General features: G+C 45.7%; 1 protein-coding gene across 3 annotated transcripts in view; it reads right to left on the bottom strand.

Moving 5' to 3' along the window:
- Positions 1-13,718, bottom strand: part of LOC144111506 (uncharacterized) — a 104,548-nt gene extending 90,830 nt beyond the window's left edge. The window contains exon 1 of one of the 3 annotated variants that reach the window (XM_077644830.1): positions 13,524-13,718. The gene's annotated coding sequence lies outside the window, so the exon portion shown is untranslated. Of the gene's footprint in view, positions 1-1,946; positions 2,093-13,523 lie in introns of those variants that run through there. The other 2 variants (XM_077644831.1, XM_077644828.1) reach the window with 2 other exon arrangements.
- Positions 13,719-14,546: the final 828 nt, after the last annotated feature.

The raw sequence follows: 14,546 nt of genomic DNA, 5'->3' as shown, positions 1-14,546 counted from the left end.
TCTAATCAAGCATTGTGCCAAGCAGCCTGAGAGATAACACTTTTGAACCAGCACTACTCCTATACAACCAGCCAGAAAGATTGACTTTCGGACCTGCACTCGCCATGTACGATAATAATAATAATAACAACAACAATAATAATAATGATAATAATAATAATAATAATTCGTTTTGGGGGGAGGAAATGGCACAGCATCTGTCTCATATCGTTGGACACCTGAACCGCGCCGTAAGGGAAGGGATAAAGGAGGGAGCGAAAGAAGAAAGGAAGAAAGAGGTGTCGTAGTGGAGGGCTCCGGAATAATTTCGACCACCTGGAGATTTTTGACGTGCACTGGCATCGCACAGCACACGGGCGCCTTAGCGTTTTTCCTCCATAAAAACGCAGCCGCCGCGGTCGGGTTCGAACCCGGGAACTCCGGATCAGTAGTCGAGCGCCCTAAGCACTGAGCCACCGCGGCGGGTCCCATGTACAACTAACCCGAGAATGAGTAATTTGGGGGCCGGCACTCGTACTGTCCGTTCGGCACTGCCTTCGCTGTTTCGTGCTGTTGAACTATGATATGGCGAACAATGAAGAAAAGAAGGGACGCTGCTCCAGTGTACCGATGTACACATTTCAACAATACTAAGCATGTGATAGAAGTACGCCTTAACAAATTCGCACCCGTGTGCTGCCTCTTGCGTCGCCTACTCGATGCAGCTAACACCCACGTTCGCATCTGATTTAGTGGGGGAAAAATTTGAGAAAGGTGGAGAGCGGTACGCTCGTAGTAAAGTGAGCACGCAAAGAAGTGATAAAACGAAGCAGGAATAACAAACAAAGCAAACTAAGTACAAACCCCTGCAGCGCAACCAGCGCTGCATTTGAGCACTCTTTCTGCGAACCCAATGAACACTGAAACTCCCTTAGACGTCCTGTAGACGTCCAGGACGTCAATGGGACATCCAAGGGAGTTTCAGTGCCCATTGGGAAGACACGCAGTCGATTCCTACTGTCGCGAGTGACAGCGAAGAGTGATACCCCTTACATAAACGAAATCACCAAGAACCGAAGCAAACGAAACAAAAGAACCGAACATACTACAGGGTTGTTCGTTTGCGTGTGTCGCAACTACAAACGTGGTCATTCTAACTGTGCGTTAGTTTCTGTGAACAATAGTCTCCCTTTTCTTACGCCGTCGCGAACATCTGGCCTGAGGAGGTGCCGGCTAAGCCTTGCGAAAGAACTGAGTACGTTGTACCGGAGCGTCAGTCCCGTCCCACCGATCCTACAAAACAGGAGTTGGAAATTGGGTGTTGGGGAGAAAAACCATCAATCGCTTGCGGTCGTTGATGCCGGAGCTGTTTGCTTACTTCCGGTCAGCTGATGCTACATAGAGTGCACGAACTACAAGCAGCCAAGCTAGTGGATCGTGGAGAGGGACAAGCCCCTGCACGATGCCGGATGAGGAAGAAAGTCGGCACCTGTGCTTCGGACAGCTGAGTGACAACGAACGGATGCACGAGGATTATAAGCGGGCCGTCTCGCCCGCGTGAACAAGTCCGAATGACAGCACCGAGTTCGAAGCTACAAAGAGATGCCAAATAAGCGAGCTGCGGCGCGGGGAGACACTTCGCGCGCCGTCACAGGGAAGGACCTCCCGAATTTGCCCAAACCTAGCAGCGGCAGCTGTGCCGAAACGAAGCTGCGGAACTCCATTTGGAACACAGAAAAGCTGCAGCGTACGAGCCAGTAGTCCCTTACGAGCGCCTTCTTCGCGGGAGGCGGCGCGCAGTTCTCCGTAACGTTCGCGCCGTACAAAAGCATTCTTTCTCTATTTTATCTCGGGCACTGGTAGCAGGCATTGGGCTCAATGCGGGACCGACCACAGTAAAGCGAGCTCGAAGAAAGATGGCGAGAAGAAGGCAACAACAACAAAAAAGCAAGCAGAGGCAAACAAACCTTGGAGAGCACGGAGCGGCGGACGGCAAGGTTCCCGAGCAGCTGCGCCTACACGAAATAAGCCCCGACGCGGGGGAGACGTAGGAGGGTGCTCGGACCTGCGGCGACGGAGTTTACGTGGCTAGCGACCCGGCGTCGAGGGTACTGCGCTACGAGCGACGACGCCAGCGCGACCCGAGGAGTCTGCGCCCGTAGCCTCGACACCGGAGGCGAACCTGCGGCGAGAGCCGCTCTCGGCCGTTGTTCGAATGCACCTGACACACATTGCGCGTTTTCCCGTGTCGAGCAGCGAGAGACCTGCCTGGCTGACTGTGTGGTGTGTTTTTATTTCGCTTTATCTTCGAAAGCCGACGGCACACATAGCGGAGCATTCGCCGCGTCGCTCGCGAGCCGGAACACTTGCGGGCGTGCATACGTGAAGGCGGCTGTGCGCGCTGATCGCTTGCGCACACGGGAGATTTGGCTGACGTAGATGTATGCAGGGTGTCCCGCGTAACTTGAGACAGTCAGGGGTTTCCAAAGAAAATTGTGTGCGTTACAGCAAGGAAACTGAAGCAGTAGTGTCGTCAGTCAAGGGCTCACGCAATCGTGGGTGATTTGTCTTTAACTGCACAACACTTAATTATTAGTTGTTTATGCGAAAATGCATGCGTGGCATCAGATTCTCTTGGACCTAATTTCGCGTTCGCAAAGCAGACCTCAGCTTCATTACAATAAAGCCCCCCCGCCCCCCCCACGTCTTTACATAAGTACAATCCATAGTTGTCCATGTAGATGGGGATATAAGTTATATCATGTTATCCAGGTAAGCTTGTACTAAATTAAAGGAGCAGCGTAGGAAGAATAAAGCCTCGATAGAAAGTATAGGAATTTGTGGGAAGTCGGTGGGAATGTTCGCAGTAGTTTCACCGAGCGCTTCACATATGTATCTGCGATGCCGTGTACCTCCGCTGACTGGCGTGGTTCCATCAGAGAATGGAAAATCAACGTGCAGTTATTAAACAGCAGAGAATTTATCACGCTTACTCCACATGATAAAATAAGGGAGTCCGCAGGAGATCCTTGCTGAAGGTAACCACCGGCAGAGGGCCGAGAGAGGCTCTGTGTGCCTTAATTCTTTCCCAGCTGCCCTCCTTTCATGACCTACTTTTCTGTAATGCTCCTCCAAATCACGTGAGTTGCTGACATATCGCGCTCACGCATCTACTCCGGCGCCGACGAACCAGGGAGTGGTCACGTGGTAGTAACTCTTATATCATGACTTATGACCCAAAAGAGAAAAAGCAAATGCTTATTCGGGGAGAGGGGCTTGACAAGGATGTTTACAGGGGGCATTTGCATCACACTAAGACTGGACTCAACAAAGTGCTGGCCTTGGGAAGCACCATGTGTCTAGCTTAGCAGACGGGTGCGTTTGAAACACGTTTCATGGGAAACCAGAGTACACACCAGATGTGGCGGGAGATTCCGCGAAAAACTCTGAACCTATTACGCTTCCTCTAGCCTCGTCTTTAAAAAAGACCTTTAAAGCGACTCATTTGCACTCATCTGCTTCGCTTGTGAGCATCTGTAGTTTTGGAAGGGCTTTTCCAAGGTTTCATATCATCGCGCATGCCTGCTAATTGGCCGACCTCAAGCAAGTCCACTCACGCATATATATATGGTCCCAAGGACACACGCCATATATGTGTGACCACAAAGACAAAAGTGACCAAGTTAAGGCATCATGTGGATAAAACGTACAAATTAAGCTCCTGAAACAGAATTAACAAGCAAGCATGCCACAAACTAGAACACAAAGCACATTTGTCGACCCCCCCCCCCACGTATATCCCTGGCGGAAACACTTTTTACACGTTTATACGTCTGTTTATGATGCAACTAATTCGTCGAGCGTTCGCGACATTGAGCTAATTTACATAATTACAAATTTGTGACGGTGAAAATGGCAATACAGCTGCGCAAATCAAGCATTAAAATCCCTCGAGAAAAAATTACCACCACTTGAAGCGACATTATATGCACGCTTGAATACCAGCTGCTCAGAAAGCCTGAAAACACCCTCGAACTGCTGTACACCCTTGGTCCTTATGGATCTGTAGCACCCTTAAGGGTGCAAGAGTGTATTAAGGGTGTTATGCAGTTACTGTACTCTTTTTATAAAAAACTATAAGTAAGGGTGTGAAAAGGGTGTCTTTGGAAAGTATTATTCCCTTAACGGTGTAAACGTTTTCCCTCTGCCTCCCTTGCTTTATCTTCCGTTGCATCTGCAGCAAAAAGCTCAGCGCCAGGCAGTTGAAGAGTGCTTTTAAAAGCAGGATGGCCTGCAGCTTTGGGCTTTCCATGATTCCTTGCGACGCCCGAAGACAAGCTTCGGACCGGACATTGCCATCCAGGCACTCGCATAGGAATGGTCGCAAACGGCCGTCTTAAACGATCGCAGCGCGTTCAGTCTTCTCGTGTTGATTTAGCCGCAACATTTCGGTCGTTACACAGTGCCAACTAGCCCGGCACTTCGCTCTTGCGAACTTTATTTCTTGTACATTGAGTTCTGTTGCAGAGCTCGTGTGTGTCTCATTTCTGGTGTTTGTCTCTGCTTTTGCCCTGTTTCCTTCGTTATCAGTACCGACAAGCCCGACACCTCGCTCGATTTTCTTAGCCATAAATCCGTATTTTGCTGCTGGACAGACCTCTACACAGCCAGAAAATGCCAGGGTATAAAATTTGACTTAGACAAATGATTGGATGGAGTTAATTGTCCTCAGTGTCCCTTTAATATCTTCACATCACACCATAAAGCTGGGAAATAAAAAAACAGTTAAAACTACATGGCATTAATAGTGGTACAGAAAATAAAGTAAATTATACCTCGTAAAGTCAATCCTCAAACATTCCAAATATTTTAAACACAAAGACTGCTCCTACGAAGTTGTTCTTGGACGGACAAGAATTGATCACATTCGTCTGACGTATGACTTCCTTCGGTGCAACATAAACCGAGCTCCCTAAGACCAACGTGGTGTGCTTATAGTTTGACATGTCTTGACCCTCTGCCCATCTTATAATTAAAATGTTGTAGATATTCCGGAGAGATTTCCCGAGAAGGTAACCGGTTTTATTCGCCATTTTTACACAGCGATGAGCCCCTTATGCCATTAGAACAAAATTTTAACTTCCTTGGAGTCATTTTTTTAATTTCTTGGAGGCAACGGTCAATATTTTATCCGATTTTCTCTTGCTAGAGCCCTTGACTTTAGCTAACCGTAAGTGGCTCACACCATCTTCTGTTCGGCTAATTATCACCTCAATTGCCACTGCGCCGTTAACAATGAGCTAGTACCGCTCCCCACCCCCCTTATTGTGCCTGCCTGAAGTGTAGGTGTTCACAACTATGGTGATATTTCTGCGCACCATGCTCTCACCCAGTGGCAAAGCGCTGGCGGATGCGGGATGTTCACAGCAAATGTTCCTGCCTCGGCGTTTCCATACTATATGTTGTATTCAAAGTTCAAAATTCACAGGGACACCTAAATCTTTTATGTTTTGGAAATGCGATAGCATTAGAGCTATTGATTCCTTTACCGGAAATGACGTCACCTTTCTCCAGGCAAGGGGAATTATTCGCTCTGGAGGCGTCATTTCCTTTCATCCAATAGGAATTATCGGTCTGTTGACGTCACTTGCCTTCAGCCAATGGCTGCATTTCATGACTGATGACTATCTTCTCGGTAAAACTTTTAACGCATAGCATTAAATGACGCATCAGAGTCACGAGTGTGCCGTCATTACTAACCTGCAATTTTCCTCTTGAATACACGGTCCTGTTCTTTGCGCCCACTCAGCTTGAGATGTCATAGTATAAGCAGTTCACTTCAGGTTATGATGACGTGAATCATCCTGCGACGCCGAATCAAAGTTCAGTGCTATTTAAGTGGCGGTGAAGAGAACTTATTCCCACTGAATGTAATTAATGCAAGAATTTTGTTCAACATGCGCTGAAGAGCTCAACACGCTCATAAAACGTGCTCCCGAAAGCGTCCTCAAGGCATGATCACGTGTCACATTAGGACAGCGGACTTGACAGATTATTATATGCTGGCTACATGTTTATAAAAAGACAGAACTCATCATGGTTTAATGTCAAGGGGCCGATATGTTATATACGATTGCATCAGGCTAGGACTTTCTAGGTTTCGTGTGCAAGCCAAGGACGACGCAGCACAAGCAAAACGAATGCGCAACAACGTCTAATGAAAATAAAAGTAATAATGAAGTCCGTGGCATAATAATGGCGCTCAAACGCGCTGTATAGAACGGACAGGGAAAACCGGTTTTTGATAACCTATGTGAGCTTCATGAAGCATTGCTGCTCCCTAACGCCTTTGACAATCTGAAGATCTTGACTCCGATTGTGTTATCACCGTCGGTAACATCCCACTCGACCTGTTTGAAGAGACTGTAACGCTTTGTCCTTGCACAGGACAGAGTGTCCTATGAGTCTTGCGTCCCTTGTGTAACGTCTACACTCACGTGATCTTAGAGCCCTTTCTCCCCTTCCGAAACGTTGACGTAATGGGCGCCTCCCCAGCATACGTTTGCTAACTGTGCGATGCGCGCGCCGCATGGACGAAGCCTCTGAGGAGCCTCGGCAGGATGAATAATATAGGCTATCGTCTGGAAAAAGTTCTTGTGACAACGTGCAGGCCATTTCCTGAGAGAGAAAAAAAATCAGGACGGTTACGAGTAATAATAATAATAATAATTGGTTTTTGGGGAAAGGAAATGGCGCAGTATCTGTCTCATATATCGTTGGACACGTGAACCGCGCCGTAAGGGAAGGGATAAAGGAGGGAGTAAAAAAAGAAAGGAAGAGAGAGGTGCCGTAGTGGAGGGCTCCGGAATAATTTCGACCACCTGGGAATCTTTAACGTGCGCTGACATCGCACAGCACACGGGCGCCTTAGCGTTTTTCCTCCATAAAAACGCAGCCGCCGCGGTCGGGTTCGAACGCGGGAACTACGGATCAGTAGTCGAGCGCCCTAACCACTGAGCCACCGCGGCGGGGGTTACGAGTACGCAACACGAATATTTTCGAGGGAAAAAAAGAACATCTTTTTGTGAAAAATTGTTTGCTGTCGCACCATAGCTAATGCTGAAATATTCGGTTACGAGTACGCAACACGAATATTTCAGCATTAGCTGTGGTGCGACAGCGAATAATTTTTCACAAAAAGATGTTTCTTTTTTTTTCCCTCGCGAATTCGGACAGCCGGAGGTGCATCCGGACTTGCCCAGGACTGCAGTGATACTCTGCAGTGGGTTTCAGTGGGTATCGAACCAACCACCTTTCGCAGCCGAGGTGGGCACCCATGCCACCACTAGGCAACTCCTCGTCTCCCACCATTGGAGATAACTTCCTCTCCACTTTTCCGGCCGTCGCTCTCACCCTCTCTGCCTGTTCCCTATCCCAGTTTCTCTCTCCCACCTCTCCCCTGAAAGTGAAGAGGGGGTTTCCCCTTTCTCCACTTTTCCACCTGCCTAGCAAGGAAGGTGGCGCTGCGGACGCCGACGCCCATGACGACGGCGCTTAACTCAACTTCTCAATAAATCAAAACTAACTTTGTCAAGTTTATAGGCTTACGCGCTATAACGGTGTCACCACCAACAGGAAGCTAAAGGGCAAGCAAGGTAAGCAAAGGACCAAAATAAAAAAAAAACGAATATTTTTCAGCACAGTCAACCAAACTTATCATCCTTCCGGTTAGCCACCCCGTCTTTTCATAACCTCATTAATTCTCAGCACAGCAAGAAGCAAAAAGAAAGAAAATAAAGACAAAGAAGAAACGACAGAAATAAAAGAGAGAGAAAACGAGAGAGAAAGATGAAAGCAGTAATAGGAAAGAAGAAAAGGAAGTATAGGAGGAAACGTAAAGACTGCCATATACCTGGGGTGAAGAAGAAGAAGAAGAAGAAGAAGAAGAAGAAGAAGAAGAAGAAGAAGAAGAAGAAGAAGAAGAAGAAGAAGAAGAAGAAGAAGAAGAAGAAGAAGGAAGAAGAAGAAGAAGAAGAAGAAGAAGAAGAAGAAGAAGAAGAAGAAGAAGAAGAAGAAGAAGAAGAAGAAGAAGAAGAAGAAGAAGAAGAAGAAGAAGAACGTAAAGACCGAGAGTGAACGGCGCCCGAAACTTGTCATTAGCCCTCCGGGAGGCATAGGCAGGAGCAAAAATATTTCGTGCAGTAACTCATTGCGCGAATCGCAGGCGGGCAGTGCCATCGAACAACACGTCGTGTCGAAACAAGCGCTGATGACCGTAGCCCGCCAGCGTTCCCAGTATACACGGCCTATTGACGAAGGTTTCCTCATGCATGTCGAAGCAGTTGATTCGTTCACGAGGCAGCACATCACGTCGCGTCGAAGCGGACGCAGGTGGCTTCTTCCTTTCAGCAAAGGAGAAGATTTCAAACAGCTGCTGTCGTTGCTCCTTTCATATGCGGCACCGTGCACGGGGGGTTTCACGGTACACGCTTCTCGCATATCTCAAGAACTTGGTGCCTACTGTTATCTGCACCGAGAACCTATATATTTTTGCTTAATTTGCATAATTGTTCCAGTGCGTGCAACGAAAGAGCATCACTACATGAAAAACCCAAGAAAGTATTGAGGAAACGTTACTCAGTTATTCTAGGTATACAGACTGGAGAACTAAATGGACTGAGAAGTTAGTTTAGCTAGAAGATAACTTTGCACACTCTAAATGGAAAGTAGTAAAAAAGGGAGTAAACTGTCCTAAAGTATTGGGGAAACGTTACTAACTTGTTCTAGTTATACGGATTGGAGAACGAAATTAATTTAGAAGTTATTTTAGATTGAAGATAATTTTACACACTCTAAACAGAAAGGAGTGCAAATAAAAATAAGCTGTCTTCTAGCGCACTTCCTTTTGTTAAAGGCTGTGGTGGGCTAAAGGACGACCGACACAGCTAGAGTGTCGGTGTTGTATAAAGGCGGTGATACGAAAGAACCCACAAACTATCGACCTATATCTGTTCTGTCCGTGTTCACGAAGGGCTTTGAGAAAATTTATACTCGAGATTAAATAACCCGACCGCAGCGGCTGCGTTTTTATGGAGGAAAAACGCTAAGGCGCCCGTGTGCTGTGCGATGTCAGTGCACGTTAAAGATCCCCAGGTGGTCGAAATTATTCCGGAACCCTCCACTACGGCCCCTCTCTCTCCCTTTCTTCTTTCACTCCCTCCTTTACCCTTCCCTTACGGCGCGGTTCAGGTGTCCAACAATATATGAGACAGATACTGCGCCATTTCCTTTCCCCAAAAAACCAATTATTATTATTATTATTAAATAACTTTTTCAATAGAATAGGCGTTATTTCGGACGACGCAGTATGGTTCTAGAAAGGGAAGGTCAACAGAATCAGCACTCCTTACACTAAAAGAACACATTATCCAAAATGTTGAAAACCGACAAATTACCCTTGGTTTGTTTATAGACTTTAGCACGGCTTTTGACTCTCTTCATCGTGATATTTTAACTGAAAAACTCTTAATAAATGGCGTTCGTGGTAAACCTCTTCAGCTATTAAAGTCATATTTAGAAAACAGATCACAATGCGTTTGTATTAACAATCGAATGTCATCCCCATCACAGATATGAAATGGCGTCCTGCAAGGGAGCGTGTTAGGTCCTCTTTTATTTAATCTATTCATTAACGACATAGTTTGTGTCGACACGACAGTTAATTTCGTTATATGTGCTGATGATTGCAATATTCTCCTTTCAGGTACAGATGCAAATAATTTAGTGATCAAATGTAATCATTTGCTTGAAAAAATTGGTCATTGGTCACAATCAAATCAGCTTGAAATCAATCCTAAAAAAAACCAAGGTCATGCTTTTCCGGGCTCGTAATAAAGTATTCGTTTTAGATCAACCAATTAAATTTCATGGACAGGATATTGAAATGGTTGAGCAGCACAAGATTCTTGGCGTTACATTCTCCTCATATTTAACATGGGATTTACACGTTGAGAAATTATGTAAGAAGCTTTCCTCTGCAACTGGGGCAATATCACGTACACGCGCCATTCTTCCGGTAAAAATAAAACTTCAAATATATTACGCTTTGTTTGCCTCACAAATTAATTACTACATCTTGGTGTGGCTATAGCTAAACAGAACCTAAGCAAAATTCTCGTGCTACAAAAAAAAAGGCTATTCGTCATATATTTTGTCTTGATTATCTATCTTCCACCCTACATTTTTTCCAGCAGCACAAAATTCTTCATGTAAACTGCATGTATGAATACAGACTCTTACGCTCACATTACTTTTCACCTGTCGGCTTTCGGTCACTTTTAGCAATTTCTGGTCCATTGCAGCATCACACTAAAATCCTAAACACACGCAGTAAAGACACACGGCTCCTACCCTTTTTCCGCACCGATTGCAAGCTCCAGTCTTTACGTCACAATCTTCCGTCCGTATTAAACAAATATCAACACATCAAATGTTTGACCCCTGTTCAACTGCTACAGCTTTTTTTCAATTTGTAATGCGTTTTATTTTTTTGCTACAGTGTTTCTTAGTTATTCTTTTACAGCTTCCCTCCAACTGCTCACGAAGATGCCTTCTCATTATTCATGCGATTTGTGTCAATCTTAACAAAAAATGCAGTCTTCGTGTACACATTTTCTATCGAACTACCTGAAAGCGTTTCTTATTTTTCGTAAAGCTGAATATTTCATGTTAACCTTTTTTCATCATTTTTATTAGTGTTATTATTATTTAGTGGTCTCGTCTATGCTGCCTTGTAAGGGTTGCCTGGGCCTCGTCAAGCTGTTTGATTACAGCTTTTAGCCCGGGTGACCCACCAGCCTTTCTGGTAAATAAAGATCAGTTCAGTTCTTTTTCCTCTCATACAGACGCATTCGTGGTTGGGGTGCAAAGAGCAGCAGAAAGGTAAACCATATTCGGCCGGTGGGACTCGAACCAACGACCTCCGCGTTTGGCGTAATCCCGGAACTCTGCCAACTGAGTCACGGAGACGGCTGTCTGGTCTTACACTTTCGAAGGCGTCTACATTACATTCATGGAGTCTTATATTTCCTGCCCGATTAAATTATTCCTGAAATCACTCGACTTAAAAGCTGTTCGACGAACCGTTTTAACAAGTAGTTAAAATAAAGGTAGATGTGAACGTCGTTGACTCCTTTTCAGATATAACGACACTCCATCAACTGCGGAGACAGCGGCAGTTGCGGGCAGGACAATACGAGAGGCAGCGAGCTTTCGCGATGACAGGCTCCGTTTCGTCGTCAATATGATCACGAGGGCTGGGCTTCTATCTTCTTCTTAGAACCAGAACGAGCCTGGCGACAACTGCGCTTTGATGCGCACTTTTCTATCATTTTTTTTATTAATGCGAAAGCATTTCTAGGCTATGTCCACGGGGTCGTGTCAGGAAAGCATGTCACCAAAACGTGTCCTCAGCGATTGTGACGTATTCAGAAGAGATAGCATCAAACGAACTGTTGTGATCAATAGAGGACGATGTGAGGATGATGCGAAAAAAATTTGATGTCAATAGGATGATTAGTTAATTAATTACAGCCAATAATGTTAAAAAACGTCGAAATAGCTTGGAAGTCGATATAGTGAGCGGACGGGGAAACAGCCGTGGATGGCAAAATAGCGAGAAAATAGGCAAAGAAGTGGAAATAAAGTTGGAAATGGATTAAAATGTGTTTGATGAGTGGTAATTAATGGAACAAAAGTTTGATTGACATACTAATTAGTTAATTAATTAGAAGCAAACGTCAGTGGACTCAAAGAAGGGCAAAGAAAGGCGACGAGTGTCGAGGAAGCGTCAATGCTTTCGCATTCCTCTAATGCGGGTAGCCGCAGTGATCTCCAACGTTTTTTTCAATAGCTGTAGCAACTGCGGAACCGGCGCGCAACTCCTATTGGTTTGTCTATACGCGGCAAGCCACTTTCAAGGCAAGCCTAAATGATGAGATGGTTTATTGTCTTTGATGACTTATTTCTGTCTGTAATCGTTTGCCCTGAAGAGAAAATAAATTGAAGGTAAATGGATTCGAGGGAGCTTTGGGCATGTGAGCACAAGAAGGCCTTTCAAAGCAAAGTACTTGCACTGCGAAGTATTACTTTGCCCTCTTCAAAGCTTTTCCGACGCCAGGAAATTTCATCGCACTGTGAAATAGGCGCGATGTGATTTTTCTTTGACCTCTAGGAGACTGCATCGTGAGTGGAAAAAAAAAAAAAACTCCCCCGGTTATCAAGTCTTGCCTATCACCGCAATATTGCGATGTTGAGCATACTGCTTGATCTGCCAAGTGGTTCAGGGAAGTCCTTAAGTAATTCTCAAAGATAGGTTTTTTTAGGTAAAAATGTGGTTTTTTCAGCATAGTATTAGCAGTGTTGTCGTACACCAGAAAGCCGATGAATCGTCTTAAGTAGTAAGATGTTTAACTAATTTTTAATAATTAACTTTTTAACAATTACAGTTAAGCGCCTAGTTCTAATCAGAGACCTGGAGCCGGTCATTATAGTAATAGCCATATCAATTTATAGAATTTAGAAAACGTGTTTACCCATGGCACGGTGGCACTGGAAAGGTTGCTTTGCCTGCAGGCTTTTCGAAAGCGCTTGTATTTTGGCACAATGTAGGCAATTTTGTAGAGCTAAAGCACCGAGTATAATCGCGTTCTCGAAATACTAAAAACTATGAAGGCTATTACTAACGACCGGCTGCAAATTTCTACTTGCAACCAGTTGCCTAGCTGTGATAGCTAATAAGTTAATTGTCAGAAGTTAGTTAACCAGCTTAGTACTAAAGACAATCTACCGACTTTCCAGTGTCCGCCAACACTGGTATGCCGCAAAACCACATCTTAAACACTAAAAGCCTATTTTTGAAAATTACTCAGTCTTCCCTGAAACACCTGCTATAGGCAGTCCACACTCTAAACACGAATAAATCGATAACGGAATTAAAAAATTGGCAGTGGCTTAACTTGGGTAACCCTGGAATTCAGCAAAAAGCAAGCATGCTTGCTAAGCGTCTGAGGCTCGTCCATGGCAGCTCCGCTACACGCTCGCGACAGCCGTTCTATGTATACCCACATGACCACGTGGCTATGACGTGGTATCACATGGTCTTACGACACCCCCATAGGATGTCATCACGTGGCTTCACATCACCCCGTCGGATGTTCTCAAGGCCAAAAGTCAACCCAAAGGTCGCGCAATGTCAAAGGTCAACTAAAGGTCATGGCTAAAGGTCAGGAATCAAGGGTTGTACACGATAACTGTACCCCATATGGTCATACACGGCTAACGTGGTTGGCCTGAAGGTCGTTGAAGGTCATTCTCCGGCCTACGCGACGGCTGCTTTAACTAGCGTAGTGAAGCTTTTCGCTTCAAAAGAGAGTAAGCTGTCTTCTACCGCACTTCCTTTTATAAACCGGAGCTTACTCGCTTTTTACTCCTTTCTGTATAGAGTGCATCTTCCAGGAGGGACACGGAAAGAAGGCGCAGCTCACTTGGGTAAAACGCACCGCACTTTGCAGGTCCTTTTCCGTTATTGTCTCGGTCCGTGTGCGCAGCTGCGACTTCCATGTGGCCTTCTGCGGAGCGAGCCGGCACTTGTGCGTTTGCGCGGGCCGAGGCTCGAGCGTTTACGAACGCATCTTCCATTGTCATCGGAACGGCCGGCAGCTCGGCCTGCGACGACGTCTGCGGACGGGGCCGGACAATCGCGTGTCTCTTTCGAGGTATTGCTGGCGCCACCGGAGGATTTAGTGTCAGTCTAGTGAGAGATCCATGGGCGTCTCGAAAGCTGGAAGCTGCCCTCGGGCGGTGGTCAGTGAACTGGACGACTCGAAATGCAGTCAGGTTTTATAGCGGCAGTCAGTTGAGTACTTGGTGTTTTTATTGTATCTCCACGAATATTTATTTTGAATATATGCGATCCGGTCTGTGTAGGCAGATTTTACAGCAAGGCAGACATCATGTACCCCCCTTTTGCCAAAAGTAACCGAGCAGCAGGTTTTTGCTTCTCAACCGTATAGCGGAGCCTTTACGGCACCCCTAAAGGTCGAAAGATTTCGTTTCGTTTTTTAGACGCGCCTAAAAAACAAACCTCCGTTGTTCGGTTACTTTTGGCAAAGACGGCGTCACAGAGATAAATCAAAGGCGATTAGTTAATAAGCCGCCGCGGTGTGGCTCAGTGGTTACGGCGCTCGGATGCTGACGCGAAAGACGCGGGTTCGATCGCGGCCGCGGCTGTCGAATTTCGATGGAGGCGAAATTTAGAGGCCCGTGCGCTGTGCGATGTCAGTGCACGTTAAAGAACCCCAGGTGGTCGAAATTTCCGGAGCCCACCACTGCGGCGTCCCTCATAGCCTGAGCAGCTTGGGGCCTTAAACCCCCATAAACCATAAACGATGAGTTAATAAAAGCATAAGAATCTAAAAATAATACTTTTAAAATCTTAATGTTTAAAATTCAAATTGATTAAAATTAACTCATCAACTTTTCTAATTTCCCGTCTTTGGGCTCAAGAT

Source organism: Amblyomma americanum, chromosome 11 (genome assembly GCF_052857255.1).
Source record: "Amblyomma americanum isolate KBUSLIRL-KWMA chromosome 11, ASM5285725v1, whole genome shotgun sequence".
Lineage (NCBI taxonomy): Eukaryota > Metazoa > Arthropoda > Arachnida > Ixodida > Ixodidae > Amblyomma > Amblyomma americanum.
Note: the sequence above shows the minus strand (reverse complement) of the source record. Positions and strands in the feature narration are given on the sequence as shown.